The sequence below is a fragment of the Lepus europaeus genome, chromosome 19 (genome assembly GCF_033115175.1).
Source record: "Lepus europaeus isolate LE1 chromosome 19, mLepTim1.pri, whole genome shotgun sequence".
In the NCBI taxonomy this organism is placed as follows: domain Eukaryota; kingdom Metazoa; phylum Chordata; class Mammalia; order Lagomorpha; family Leporidae; genus Lepus; species Lepus europaeus.
The window spans coordinates 65,225,002-65,240,340 of record NC_084845.1 but is presented as its reverse complement, the minus strand read 5'-3'; positions in this window follow the sequence as shown (position 1 = coordinate 65,240,340).

Sequence of the window (15,339 nt, the reverse complement as noted above, 5' to 3'; positions counted from 1 at the left end):
TCCCCATGACATTGAATCAACTTGCTGAGCCCCATGATAACCAAGTCAGCCCCAAATGAGGGGAGATCAGCTGTGATTATAAGGCAAGGATCTGATTCCTGCCTCAATTATGACTGAATAACCACCAGTTAGAGTCACAAAAGGGCCAACCTTAGTCCAGCGGAATGAGGAAAGATCTGCTGGTTGCCAGAGACAGAGGCAAAGGCAGTCAACTTGGGGACACTTTGGTCAAGCCCAAACCATCCTAACAGCCTGTTTGTGACCAAAGGCCAGAGGCGGGAGCTGTGGTTGGGAAGACTGTAGGAGATCCATCTGGTTTAATTTGGAGAGAAAGCGGAGGCTTCTCTTGTGAGAGTTTTAAACATCAACCTCTGTGACTGCTGCAGATCTTCTCTGACAGAGAGCAAGGGAGGGGGTTACTCAAAGCCAATTGCTGTCATTTTTAACGTGGAGTCTGGTTCTTGGTGAAGAGAAGTGTGTGTCACTCACACCGGGGGACTCCCCGCTCACATTACGCTTTCCAGCCCCAGGGCTTTCTGCCGTAAAACCACATGAAACATGATGATTTCAGTATTTTTGTGTGCTTCAGTGGTCTCTTACTTGATATCTCAGTCTAGGTTTTGAGCTGTTTTCCTCTTTACTTTTCCTCCATGTGGGGAAAACTTAAATACATTTTTGTAAGGAGCTGGCTATAAAAACTTCCCTTAAGTTGGACCATCTGTGTGGGTGGAAACTTTAGACATTTGTCTGGGAAGCAGAATTATATTTTCTTGGTTTCTCCCATTCTTTGGGAAATCCAGGGAAAAACAATAACACAGATCTCAAAAAGAAAAAAGGATATCTGAAAGAGGGAAAAATGAAGAAAATTCAGAAAAATTTTAATGATTGCTAATATTTTTGAAGGGTTGGACAGGTAAGGGCAGCACTTAGTTATGAAAGAGCTTGTACTGGACCTGGAGAGCCAGTGGTACTTATTTCTTCTCTAAGATCTGGGAAGCCAATGTCAGCTTCCCAGAGAAACATTAAATAGGTTTGGAATTCGAGAAGAAAAATAGTAGGTGAGCAGTGTATCCCATCTTTGAAATGAAATTGATATTCTTGGTCTATATTTTGAGCCTGGAAGACGACCTAGGTAACCATGACCTCAGAGGACCCTGGGTGTCCCAGAAGAAACAGTGACAATGCTTACACATACCAAATCCATTCTCTCTCATTCCTATGACCATTTTTGACACCTTGTCTCCTTTTGTAAATGGTGAATGGCTCAACTGAAAATGAACCAAGGAGGTACAGGGGACCTCCCAATCACTGGACCAATGTGCTAATGGTTGACAAAATTCCAGTAGCTGCTCTGATCTTAATGATGGTGACATTGAACCTAGACACAGGATGGGATAGAGGAATGTGCTGCTTATTTCTAATAACCTTTAACCAAAATTCTTCCAGTCAATGGAAGCTCCCAAGATAACATTTTAAAAGCACTTGGGAAGTCTGAGCCTTAGACCAAAGGGAAAGTGAATTTTATCTGGACTGGTGAGAAAGAGATTTTAAAATAGACGGAGTTGGTCAATGCTGTTTGCTCCATTTGCCCAAGTTAAGTCTGTTCCTATAATTGGTCCAATAAGTGGTATTCCTCCAGAGAGCCAGACCACTGCGTTCTGGGAAATGCTGACGTGCAGCCTACTTGCTGTGTGGCAGGGGAGTGACCTGCTCACTCTGAGCCCGTTTTCTGAGCTATGAATTAAGAAGCCAGTGTCCCTTGGAGCTCTAAGTGTTCTTCAGACAGAGATTTTTTTTATTCAGATGTATTTTTTTCTTTTTAAAAATGATTTATGATTTATTTACTTATTTGAAGGCAAAGTTACAGAAAGAGAAAGGGAGAGAAAGAAGAGAATCTTCCATCTGCTTGTTCACTCCCCCAAATGGCTGCAATAGCTGGGGCTGGGCCAGGCTGGAGCCAGAAGCGAGGAGCTTCTTCCAGGTCTCCCACATGGGTGGAGGGACACAAGCATTTGCGCCATCTTCCTGTGCTTTCCCAGGTGCATCTGCAGGGAGCTGGATCAGAAGTAGAGCAGCCAGGACATAAAGTGGCACCCATATGGGATGTCGGCATTACAGGCTGCAACCTAACCTGCTGAACCACAAAGCTGGCCCTGAGGGACTGGGATTTTTAGCCCCCCACACTCCCCAAGCCAGATCACTTAGGGGAGTCTGCATGACACTTTTTTTTTGTTTAAGAGTTCTGTTGTTTAGACAGGGAAATGTCTGAAAACTTCTAGGCTGTTGTTTCTCAAATTCTAATATGCATGTGAATTCAACTAGAGGTCTTGTGAAAACACCGATTCAGATGCAGTAGGGCCAGGGAATCTGCATTTATAATCTGTGCATTGTAGCATCATCTTAAACCTAAGTGTTTCTTGTAAAATGTATTACCTTGGTGCTCATTTTATATGGCAAAGTGACCAGTGAGAAGGCCCCATCCCCGAGTTGGAGGAGTGAATTGTGTAGGGAATGATTACTGGACTCCAAGGGGTACGAGTGCACAACTGTCTTTAGCAGGTAGGATTTGAGAGCAGGAAACATAGGAAATTGAGGGCTGGGGGGTCAAGGGTGGAGTGAGTGAACTCAATGCAGAGTCCTTTGTGTGGGCCTCTCTCACCCTTCCATTGCCAGTTCTGGGGGAACAGGACTGGAGTTCTGCTCCAGCGGTGAGAAGAACAATAGGGTGGAGTAATAGGTAGAAGCCAAAGCATGAGCCAATCCCTGAAGATTTTTGATTGGCCTATTTGCATTACTAATGGCACCAATAAGAACAATGGTGGTGCCATGGAATGTTCTGGAAAGACTGATGTCCAGAGAATCTGTGAGGCCTTCTGGGATCCATAGATCCCATCCTGGGTCCCATTCCAGTGGGGAGGCCAGAACACATACAAAATGATCCCTCTCAAGTGGAGTTGCTCTTTGGTCTGTGATGGGTCTGTTACAAAAGAAGAAAGTACAGGAAGAGGTGTGGTGTGGGATCAGTCCTACTGCTTGATTACAGAACAGAGTAAGCCTCATTTCATCCTGCAGGTCACAGGTCATCTTGGTTTCATTATTAGGTCTTATCTTGTCACTGTTTTAATATGTATCAGTGCTTTCAAACTCAACATGACTCAGATGCTGATGCCCATGGGGCAATGAGGCAATGTCAGATGCAAAAATCCAAAAATGGAAAATCACAATCAAAGAGGGAAAATAAGATTGAAAATCAGAGGGAGAGAAAATAAAGACAGAGAAGACAGCTCAGCCTCAGGATGGGAGAGGCTGAAGAGCAGCCAGCAGAGCAGAAGTTCCCAGACAAGAATGAACAGTGAACTCCCCTTTGTATTTAAGGCTCTGGCTTCCTGCTGTCCGGTGTAGGCTGGTGCTGAATCAGATAATAACCAGGTCTAAAATGTGAACTTGAGTTGATGACATTGTCATGGGGAATAGCCACAAAGATTTGGTAAGAACTTAAAGAGATTCCTGGAAATTAATGAGAAAAGAAACAGCTCTCTTTAAAGAGAATGTCTGTGTGTGTGTGTGTGTGTGTTGTTTCACAGGACAGAAGAGCAGGGAGAAAACTAAGAAAATATCTCATTTTCTATCATTTGCTTTAAAATATCTATTTAAAGTATATGTGAAGTTCTAGAGTGCTATGCCCATTTTATAGACCAGAAATAACAGCCATGAACTCTGTTCTCGTGGAACTCACTCTTTGTTGGAGTCTTACTACTCAAAATGTGCTCCTGCTTCAGCCTCCTTGGGAATGTGTGAGAAATTCAGAGTCTCAGGCCTCACTCCAAACCACCTGAATTGGAGTGCTCTCTTTTAGGTGGTCCCCAAGGCCTTTTTAGACAAATAAAAGTTCCAGTAGATGCTTAAAGTCTGAAAGCAAGGCAAATGGATAAGACAGGGGAAAACGGGAGCTGGCAGCACAGGCAGTGAATGGGCTGTGTGCGAACCATCTTTATATGGTCAGGAAAAGTGAGTATTTGAAAAACAAGGAAGCAAGGAAAAGTGCAGAGAGAAATGGCTGACTGTGGGTGTTTCGGCCTTGATGCGTTTTTGCCCCTGTATGAGCTCCCCGAGCCTCTGTGTCATCCTCTGTAACAGGAGGCTAGCATACGGAGAGCACCCATTGCACGGGGTTGTGGTGAGGAGTACATATCAAAGTTCACAAGATGCTTAGTAAACTCTTGTCCCATGGTCAGTCCTAAGCTGGTTGGATCATGACTGTCTTTACTGGTCCTGCCAAGCAGCTGCTCTCAGACTGCCAGGGTGCAACATACCGCCTCCCTGAAAATATGCACTTGAAGTAAGATCTCCGTGTTTGAGACTGAACGCAGATGTCCAGCAAGGCGCAGTCTAAGCTGTCCTTGAGTCCCCACCACTCTGTTTCAGATCCAGTTTCCTGCTAATGCCTCTGGGAAGCAGGGCCCAGCCCTGGCTGTTTTGCCATTTGAGAGTGAATCAGTGAGTGAAAGATATTTCTTCTTCTCTTTCCCTGTCTACCTGCCACTGTGCCTTTTGAATCTTAAAAAAATTGTCCTCATTGACAAGTTTAAAAGTATCACCTCCTTTTATTACTACATTTTTATTAGTATGAATACTATTGCCTCTACATAATCGTAGAAAATATCAATAATGATAAGCAATGTTTATTGAACATCTATTACTTGCCAGGCACTGTGTGAAACTTTTACAAGTGTTATCTCATTTTAATTTCCTCAAAACCCTTACCAGGTTTTGAATGTTACCTCCTTTTATTTTTTTCGCAAATGAGGAAATTGAGGTCCAACAGACAGATAAGCTGTTGATGATGGGTCATGTTTTGGAGACCTAGATAGGACTCAGTAGGACATTGGGAGGGCTGTACAGTGTCCCCACCACTGTCTCTAAGACAGCTGGGACAACTAACGCCAACTCCCACTTATACCTCTGTGGCAGGCAGAATCCTGGTGATGGCTGCCCTCCTCCAACCCCCCTCCCCGCCCTTCAAGAATTCCATCCCTCACTTATTTAATAAAACCTTGATGTAGATACTGCTATTAAAGGAGCTTGAATATATCATTAAATGTTGAGAGAGTGACTTCCTGACATACAGATATAATGCAGGTGAGCCTGACTCGGTCAGTGAGCTCTGCAATGGCAGCTAGTTTCTCTACCTGCTGGTGGAAGGGAAGCCAGAGAGAGCTGGCGAAGAGAGGCTACCTGAAGCTGACAACAAAAGGAAACTGATACTTCAGTCCTGCAACTATAAGGAACTGGATTCTGCCAACACCCAAATGAATTTGGTAGCAGAGCCTCAAGATAGGAATTTGAACTGGCCACACTCCCACATTGGCTTTGTAAGACCCGAGGCAGAGAACCTGGCCAAGTCCCCCTGGGAATAGTATGTGCAGGTCGTTCACAGTTGCTAAGGTTGTCTTTCTTCCCCTAGCAGCAGAACCTGAACACAGCCTCTCTCAAGAACACTTTACAGAACACCACTGCTTTCGTGTTTTTGTCTGCATCATTTTTTGAAGTTAGAGGATATCATTTTATTTTTCTTTCAAAGAAATAAATGTAAGATGTGATCAACATATGTTTCCTGGATAAATGATGGATGGGCTGTGGAGTGTGCTGCTTTCGATTGTAGGTTCTGGCATCAGCTTCCTCACTTCAAAGTCCGATTTCCAACCTCGAGTGTTATTTGGCTTGAAGTGTTTTAATTTTTAATCAGCCTCTCTGGGCCTCAGTCTCTTCATCTATAAAATTGGCATAACGATAGGATTGTTGGGAAGACTGAATGACATAATACTCAGAAGATATTTGATGTATCACCCAGCACATAGTGATCCCCGATGAAGTGTTACCAGTACACATGATTCTTACCTGGGTGGCTTAATGAATGAACGAACTCTGGCAAGGAGATAAGACACCACCATTAGCACAGGCCTCAGGCTTTCAAACTCAGGCCATGCTTTGTGCTAGATCAGGTCAGTAGGCATCCTGGATTTGTGAACCTGCTGAATCAGTCACACGCCAGACCCTGGGATGCAGGACCACACCCCAAGAAAAACAGTTAACAACTGAACTGCAGGCTCCACTTGGAAACTGGGAGAAGCAGATGGCTTTGCTTGGGGTGCCCCTGAACATAGCAGAGTCATTGCCAACAACTGAGTCATCCAGACTGCTGGCTCAGGGGGTGAGTGACTCGCAAAGGGTCCTCTGAATAACAGGACTGTTGACTGAATCAGAACTGTAGAGCCAGCAGCCCCCGGTGGACAAAGCCGGACTCCAGCCACAGCCTCATTTATGACAACTATTCATTACAAGCTTTGGTGAGGACCCGAAGGCAGAAATCTACAAATATGCTTGTGATTTAATTGAGTGTGTATTATTCCCTTCTTTCTAATTTTTACAAAAAGACTCAGGAGGCAGCATTTCTTGGTCTATTATTTTTTCAGCCCTACCATGCTTTTCCGGAGGGGGAAAAAGAAGTCTATTAAAATAAATTTGTCTCACACCCCCCCACACACACACACTCACACACACCCACACACACACACACGGTGAGTGGGGGCAAAGCAGCACTATGGCACCTGGATCTCTTAATGAGGGCTGTTTGCAACTGCAACCCTGGTGTCTGCCATAGAGGGAAAGAAGGAGGGTTCCAGCCACACTCAAGACTGGAGCTGCTTCTGTGCTGTGACAACCACTTCTGGCAGCCGTCTTCCGTTCCCCTTACCCATCTGCAGGACTGCTGTGCAAGTGTCATTTGCTACCTGTCTTCTTCCACTTCCCTTGTCTCTAATTTAAGCAAGTTAGGAAACATCGTGCTGTGCAGAGGAGGGGCAGGCTGGAATGTTTGTAAATAACTGGCAAATGCAGATTTATTTCAGCTGAGGGGGAAAAAGAATGCATAGTGCCGTGTGGTCCCATATGGGGGAACACTCTGGGTCTGTCACACGGAGGAAGGAACAAAAGCCGAGAGGGCTGCCCGGAACAATGGCCCGTCACAGACGCCCTGTTATGTAACTGGGTTGTTTGAATTCACAATTGTGAAGGCAACAATTGTAGGAGAAAGCCTGTCCTCCTGCTGTAGGGTGGGAGGGAGGCAGGCTCCTGTGCTCCCACCAGCTGCCCTGGGAGCCAGCTCTGTCCGTCCCTGTGACGCCAACAGCTGACATTCAGGAGGGAAGGGCTAGATTACTCCTGACACCAAGAAGGTGCTCAGCCACACTGCGCTGAGCTGCAGCTGCGTATGTTTTTAATAATAATAATTTTAAAAGGCAATGAACAAATGAGATACCACCTTCGCTACAGCAAGGGGCCGTTTGACAACGACCGGATTCTTTGTATTCAGTGCCTGCTCCTTGAGCTCATGCGGTGGTCTCTGGACAGTACATGGGAACTATAGTTCCCTGTTCTGTCTGCAGTTGGGTGAAGATGGAGACACAAATGTGTGGAAAGGTCATCACAGGGGCATCGAGGAACCCTCGAGGGAGGTCAGCTGTGAGGACAGCAGGGCCGAGGCCATGGGAAAGACACCATGAACAATTTTGAAGGTTACTTGCCCTTTTGGTTGCATGCATGTGATGTGGGAGGTTGAGAAATTCCCCTACCTGCCTTTGCAGTCTGGTGTTGAGCTGGCCCTGTGGGCAAGCCCTGAAGTGCAGCCACACCCAAGCAGCTTATTCTGACCCTGCATGTGCTCAGTCAGGTGTCGGGGACACTTCCCCACCTCTCTCACTCCCCAGGCCCAGCTAGACTCTCTCCTCTTCCCCGGGCACATGCCAAACTCCTATCCTTCATCGATGAACTCTCCCTCTTTCGTGAGTTCCTGTGACTTCAGGGTTCAGTTCCTGCAAGCCACCATCAGGGTCTGTTTGCAAATGTGCTTCCTAGCAGGAGACTCTCTCACTTAGTGCAGAGGCCAAGTCTTTCTGCTGTCGTGTCTCTCGTGTTCAGCGTTAAAGGTGGCCTGATCGTGTCAGTGACAGGAGCATTTCTTCTGAACCTGGGTGGCTGTGAAGATACTTTGGCATTGGTCAGTTAGCTCGCAGGTGCAGACTGAGTCCTGTTTTGCATTGTGATTGTGGCTGCATTGCTGTTGTGAGTTTAAGCTGGACATGCAAACAGAAACCTGGCTCTGATTCTTCAGCAATTGCATCTGTCTGGGCAACTCATCAGTCCGCAGGAGGCTATTGTCTCCACAAGTATGAACTTTCCAGGAAGGCGCATAGGAACAAATAGGTCCAAGGCTTGTCTTCTCACGGGCGTCCATAGTTGGATGTGTGTGGAGATTGGTGATGGTGGTGATGACAGTGATGATAATTTGAATACTTAAAGGGGGGCTCTGCAGTGCTAAGCACTTTCTTTTTTGTTTGTTTAAACCTCAGAATAAGCACAGAAGTATGATTTTTATTTATATTAAAGCAGGAAATGATCTACACAGGTCACTTAGCTTAGGAAAGCTAGCACTGTAGGCTGAGAAGAACCCCTCCAGAACCCATATAAGCACATCTGCTCTAATTCCTGCTGCTGCAAGTGTGCAAGCAAGTGCACACTTCAGCTCGTGTGCACACATGCCAGCGAACAGAGTTGTGTGTGTTATGTGCATAAGTGTGTGCTAGGCTGTCTCATTCTGCTTGTGCACCTGAGCAGGTCAGTGTGTGCACATACTTCTCACTCAGAAAAGGCCTCAGGGTTCCAATAAGGCCAATGTTAACATGGTAAAAAGATTCCGCACGGGAGCAGAGCACCCACCAGTGGGTCCTCTGCTTCCTTGTCCAGTTTGACACAGGAGCACATTATAAGTAGAGTCTAAATTGGGTTGGGTGGGGATCCTGGCCTTGCCCCGGTGCGGTGCTTTAGAGTCTGTAGATTAAGGGAGGTCAACTTGCACTAGTGAAGGCTTGCTTTTCAATGGGAAAGTTGCATGTATATGCATCCTGTCCCGTTTTAATCTCAAGCACTTGGCACAATCCCCTCTCAAGGAGCAGACTATTTGTAAGGCCTGCTTCCTGTCAGACCCCAGGCTGCTGCAAGCCCCCTGCAGATTGTAGAGCCCCAAGGCATGCGTGGGTGGGTGTGGATGGAATATCCTGGTGATGAATACAAATTGCACTGTCAGTGGTCCTGAGCATAGTGCCAAGTGGCATTTTGTGTTACTGGACCATGGGTGGTATCCCCTGAGAATGGAGTTCTCTGGGTTGGAGGTGGGACAGCAGAGTGACTCATTCAGTCCCGTTAAAGGTGAGAATGCATTGAAGGCAGCTGGCATGGTGGAGGAGCTGACAGTTCAGAGAGAGAAGCACACTCCCCACGCAATCCTACAGCTCTGATTTAAGACACACAAACCTGGCTGATAAAAGTTTTTCTTTATTGTCAAAAAGTAAACTACTTCCTCCCAGGATTTTTTTTCTTTGCTTTATTTCATTTCATTTTATTCAGAATTACAGGCTAACAGTTGTGTTGGCAATGCCCTCAATGATACTAATAGATACATGAGGGTACCATACAGACTTGGTGGTGGGGTAGGCCTTTGGTCTAGCAGTTAGGATGCCATATCCTACATCAGAATATCTGGATTTAACACTCAGCTTTGCCCTCAATTCCTGCTTTCTGCTATGAAGATTCTGGGAGGCAGCAGGTGCTAGCTCAAATAGTTGTCTCTGTCATCCGTGTAGGACACTGGTGTGGAGTTCCCAGTTCCTGGCTTCACCCTCGTCCTGACCCAGCCATTGTAGGCATTTGGGGGAGGGAAACAATAAATGGGAGCTCTCTTTGTCTCTCAAATATATGTATATATATATATATATATATATTAAAGTTTGTGGAAAATGAAATTAAAGGATAAGTTTATTTTGGTAAAAATATTTTGAAATCCATTTTTATGAGATTGGTTTTTCACGAACTTTTTGAGGATCCCTAATAGACTATAGCTTTTTTTCCCCTACCTTGTGCCTACTTGAGACATCTCACTTGAATCTGTGTAAAAGTATGTTTTTCAAAAGTCCTCATTTGAATTGAAATTGCACAACCTCTCTTACATTATCAAGCAACCCAAGAGAAGTTTTCCAATGTTCACTGTGGGGCTGGAGCCATGAAAAGCTTTATTGTTTTCTCTAGGAAGATGCTGAACTTGGGGGCTGGCGACATGCCTGAGGCCGCTCAGTCCGTGAGGGAAGGAGAACGGAGAACCCAAATGTGATGGGCAAAAAGGTCCAGTAAAATTTTCCACTCATAAAGTTGGCAGACCACAGAACAATATGAAATGAATACCCGTAATGCAGGATCAGTTAAGAAAATACAGGGCTAGAAACAAGAGATGAATGTCAGGTATATGGAAAATGGAATCGCAAGGGAAAAAAAGTGTGATTGATTTGTGAAACCGGGTCTGTGTAATTTTTGGTGACATGAAAGTGATTCCAGTGGGCAGCCAAGTTGAGAAAATTTTGGAGAAAATTTGAACAACGACCATGTTAGAAGTGCCCATGGCAAGCAGGCTCAGGCTTATCAGTTCTTGAATAGAAAGTGAATATTATCTCCCCATTTTCACAGATAGAAACTGAGTCTCAGATGGACTCTCTCACACAGACTGACACAACTAGTAAGGGGTGAAGTTAAAACCTGGACCTCAGTGTGCCTGAACACCAGGCCTCCTACCAGAACAGTCCTTCTCAGTGTGCTCATTCTTCTTAGGCAGCTTAGGTGCGATTCTGGTCATGACCATCTACATGGTCTTGGTGCCTCTGCTGGTGAATCAAGTCTTGAATTTCTTGAAGTTAAATATTTGTTAAAATTATTTGACCAAGGAGTCCATGATGTTTGGCCATGGAGGAGACACGGAATTTCTCTATTTAGAACTTTCCTGAAAATTCCATTACAGGGACTAGCCTTTTTTGAATGGAACCACAGCACAGAGACCCTCACAACCAAGGAGGATGGGAAAGTCATTCCCTCAGGTTGGGGGTTGATGAAAAGCCCAGCCTACTGAACTGCACTTTCAGCATTCAGACTGCCTTCCCCCACCCACCAGATGGGCTCTCTGACCATTGTACCTATGCTGTGATCCCCAGACTACACGTTTTTGGAAATGCTGTGTCCTCAGCTTGCATTCCCCCTCACTGGTGCATTTCCTTGCTGGAGTTTAATTTTCAACTTCTGCAGTCAGTGGCCGTTCCTCTTTCTTTACATTTCCATGACTGACAGTATTCTTGGGAATGGTGGAATGACACCTTTCACCGTGTGACTCAATATCAATTGACCCAACATCATCCACACAAAGGCTGGGACTACACCACATTCCCTTTGTTATTGCAGGGCCTAGATTCAAGAGCAGTGTCTAGCATAGAGAGCCTGCGACTTGCAAACATGAATAAATGATGAATCTCTGGGAAGTTAGATTCCTCATAGGTATGTCAAGGGATTTCATGAAACAAGGAATCCCTGCTCATCCTCAGACCATATTAAAAATAAAAACACCAGAGAGATGTTTGGGGCCATTTGTTGTCAGCCTGTGGTTCATTTTATCATGGGGAACTCACTTCAGCTTGGAGCCTGATATCTTGCTGTTGGGAACGTGTTCTCTGCCCCATTAAGAGGATTTCCCCCCCAGTAATTACAGGGTAAATGACTTGTTAAACCCAGAGCCCTTGCAATACATCTCTTGACATGCAGTTCATATTCCTTGGGCGGTTTATCGCACTTTCGGGTAGTACATATTTTATAGAGAAGGGAGAGCTCTCCAATTAATAGTAATTGTGATCGAAGCAGTCATGCTCATCTCCAGCCTCATTCCGCAAGAGGAGACTGGAAGGCCCATGTTAATTGCCACAAAGAGCTCTGTCTTTCTGCGGCAGTATATAAATAATAAATTAGAGGAAGAGAGCGCTGCAACTGTTATGGTCTTCGAGGAGGTATGGATATTTATGTAGTGCTGATTGCTAAAAATCTTCTCCAGGTAATTATCAGGAAAAGTGGAAGGTCTACATTTGTAAGAGAATTTTAATTAAAGGGAAGGTGACTCTCATTGTGGGGAAGAAGGGGCATTTGGGGATTAATATGCAGGTCCAGGACCTAGTGTCAGGTTTGATTGGCCCTTCCTGCTGCTGCTTGGACAATGGCTGGGAACTCAATTCCTCTGGGTTCAATTTCCCCCGGTTTTTAAACAGTTATAAGTGCTTGAAGTTCTATTGGATAATCAAGTCCTGTAGTCGGCGGCTTCTCATCTGCTGGAGCTGAAGACTGTCCAGCAGGGCTGGGCCAGAAAATTGCCTTTCGGAGCGTTGCTGTCTTCATGCATAACCTTTGAATATCGCTGTAGCCGTGTCGGCTTTCCATGGAGTAGATAGATGAGAGCACATATACAGAAGGGCATGGCACCATTTCTGATACACCCCAGACTTTGAACAGTGTTTTGAGAACAGCATCTGGTCTATTGGTTTAATTTCCTTTGGTTTAATTTAATTTAATTTGGCTGTCATGATTCAGAAGTAAGCAGGGCATTGTTCTTGACCATAGTCGCTCACCATCGGCGTCTGAATGAGATACTCTCAATTGTGGTCATTTCTCATGTCTACAATGAGTTTAGTGATCTTAGCATTTTTAGTTATTTGTGAGGAGTGTGGGCAGAGATTCTTTAAAGGAGCTGTTACAGACAATTCAGTTTCTTCCAGAAGGTTGTACTTACTCCATATGGAATTATAAATATTTCATGGAATTCCTATGTTTACCATCCCTGTACCTTCCATAAGGTCCTTTGGTGCACAGGACTGGACTGAGGAGGTTTTGAGAACTGGATTAAGGAACTAGAGAAGATGTCTTGTCCTCACGGGCAGCTCCCCTTCCCACAGAAGAAGCAGGTTAGTTCTAGACCCAGCTTTGCCTTTTCACTACATACCAAAAGAAGAAAATTTTATTTTCGAGCATATATCCATCAACATATGGTCAGGATTTCTCATGTGGCCTGCTTAGTCTTGTCTCCCAACTGCACAGGGAAACAGACAAAAGAGGTCAAACAACATTTAAAGGAAACTGGTCTTTGGAAGGAGGGACAGAATCCCAGCAGAAGAGGCAATGCTCAGGAAGTAGACTTAATGGAGGAAACAGCTGAGTGCAGGTATCTCTAATAACCCTGGGGTGATTCAGTGGCATAGTATCACTTCAACACAAGGGCAATTCCATTGTTAAAAATTTGAGTGCTTCGAAATAAAAATGTCAGTAAATTAAGGAAACGTCTGGCAGAAAGAACACAGTTAAAGGTTCAATTAGTAAACTAGAGCAGGGGTTGACAAACTTTTCCTGAAAGGATTAGAGAGCCAATATTTTTGGCTCTGTGGGTCATAAATTCCCTGTCACAATGATTCAACTCTGCCCTTGTATTCTGAAAGCAGCTACAGACACCACAAGAAGGAACAGGCGTGGCTGTGTTCCAACAAAATTTTACTTGTGGACACCAGTATTTGAACTTCATGTAATTTCATTATCAGGAAAAATTATTCTTCTTTTGATTTTTTCCTAGCCAATTAAAACTGTTAGAGCCATTGTTAGGTCATGTGTTGTACAAAAGTGGGTGGTGAACTAGGATGGACTTAGGAGCCATAGTCTGCTGACTCTTGAGATAAAAATGGCATTGAGTATTTTTTAATCCATCTGAATCAGATAAAATGTGGAAATTTTGAGGGAAGAAATAAGAAAGATAGGAGATTGAGCTGATTTTTTTTCTTACTAGAATTTAAAATACGGACCGTTCCATATTGTAGTTCATTCATTCACTTACGCATTCATTCACGCCACTTGGACTGACTGCCATGTGGACACAGAGTTAACATTGGACTGCTGACTGTGTGCTAAAAGACTTGCTGTTTTTGTGTCTCATCTTCCTGAGAGATAAGCATCATTGCAGTTTTAAAAATGAGGGGCCGGCGCCGTGGCTTAACAGGCTAATCCTCCGCCTTGCGGCGCCGGCACACCGGGTTCTAGTCCCAGTTGGGGCGCCGGATTCTGTCCCGGTTGCCCCTCTTCCAGGCCAGCTCTCTGCTATGGCCCGGGAAGGCAGTGGAGGATGGCCCAAGTGCTTGGGCCCTGCACCCACATGGGAGACCAGGAGAAGCACCTGGCTCCTAGCTTCGGATCAGCGTGATGCGCCGGCCGCAGCGGCTATTGGAGGGTGAACCAACGGCAAAAAGGAAGACCTTTCTCTCTCTCAATATCCACTCTGCCTGTCAAAAAAAAAAAAAAAATGAGGAAATTGATACAACATGGGAAACTCAACTAAAAGTACTTGAAGTAGGGCTAGGAGCTAGATCCAGGATTGTAAACTTCCAAAGTCTGTTTTCATTCTTTAACCATGGGATAGTTTTGATGATTGTTAAACCAATCCTGGGTTCAGTACTATATTTAGAACCCCCATGCTATTGAGAAAATCAGAGATTACCGGGACAGGTCAGTCCTCGCCAGCTGGTAAAAGGCAGTTCCAGGAATCACATGAAGAATCTGAATTTATAGAGGCACAAACAAACCCGCCAATCTTAGAAAGGTGGTAACTTAATGAGTCAGGTAGTTGTGTGTCCCATAGAAATTTAATTTGCAAGGCCAAGCAAACGTATGGAATCCTTCTAAGTGAAATAAACAGCAGCCAGCATGTTTGGATCCCTGCACTTGCCCAGAAACTGTGCTGAGGGTGTCTCATGTGTCATCTTCACGATGGCCACATGGAGGTTAGTCCTGCAACAACCCCAATTCTGCAGATGGGAGACCAAGGCTCAGAGGTGAAAGGGTTTGGCATTCTGGAAGTAGCTTGAACTTATTTTCTTGTTATTCATCACTTCTCACCTTTAGAATACAGGCTGCATAGGGAAGGATTTTCATCTGTTTACATCATTGCTAAATATCTTGAATTTAAAACAGTGCCTGGTACAGAAATAGATACTTAAAATATTTGTGAAGGGGCCAGTTTTGTGATGCCTGCATCCTGTATTGAAACACTAGTTTGAGTCCTGTCTGGTCTGCTTCTGATCCAGCTCCCTTCTAATTCCCCTTGGAAGGCAGCAGATGATGGTCCAAGAGTGTTAGCCCCTGCCACCCAGGTAGGAGGCCTGGTTAGAATTCCTGGCTCCTGGCTTTAGCCTGGCCCAGCCCCTACCATTGTGGCCATTTGGAGTGTGATCCAGTGGATGCAAGATATCTCTCTCTCTGTCACTTTGTCTTTCAAAATAACGAATAAATACATCTTTAGAAAATATGTTTGTGGAATAACTGAATTAGTGAAGGAATGAATAAATGAATGATGGGTGAGAGAGCTTGCCTTCCAGTACACACAGACTA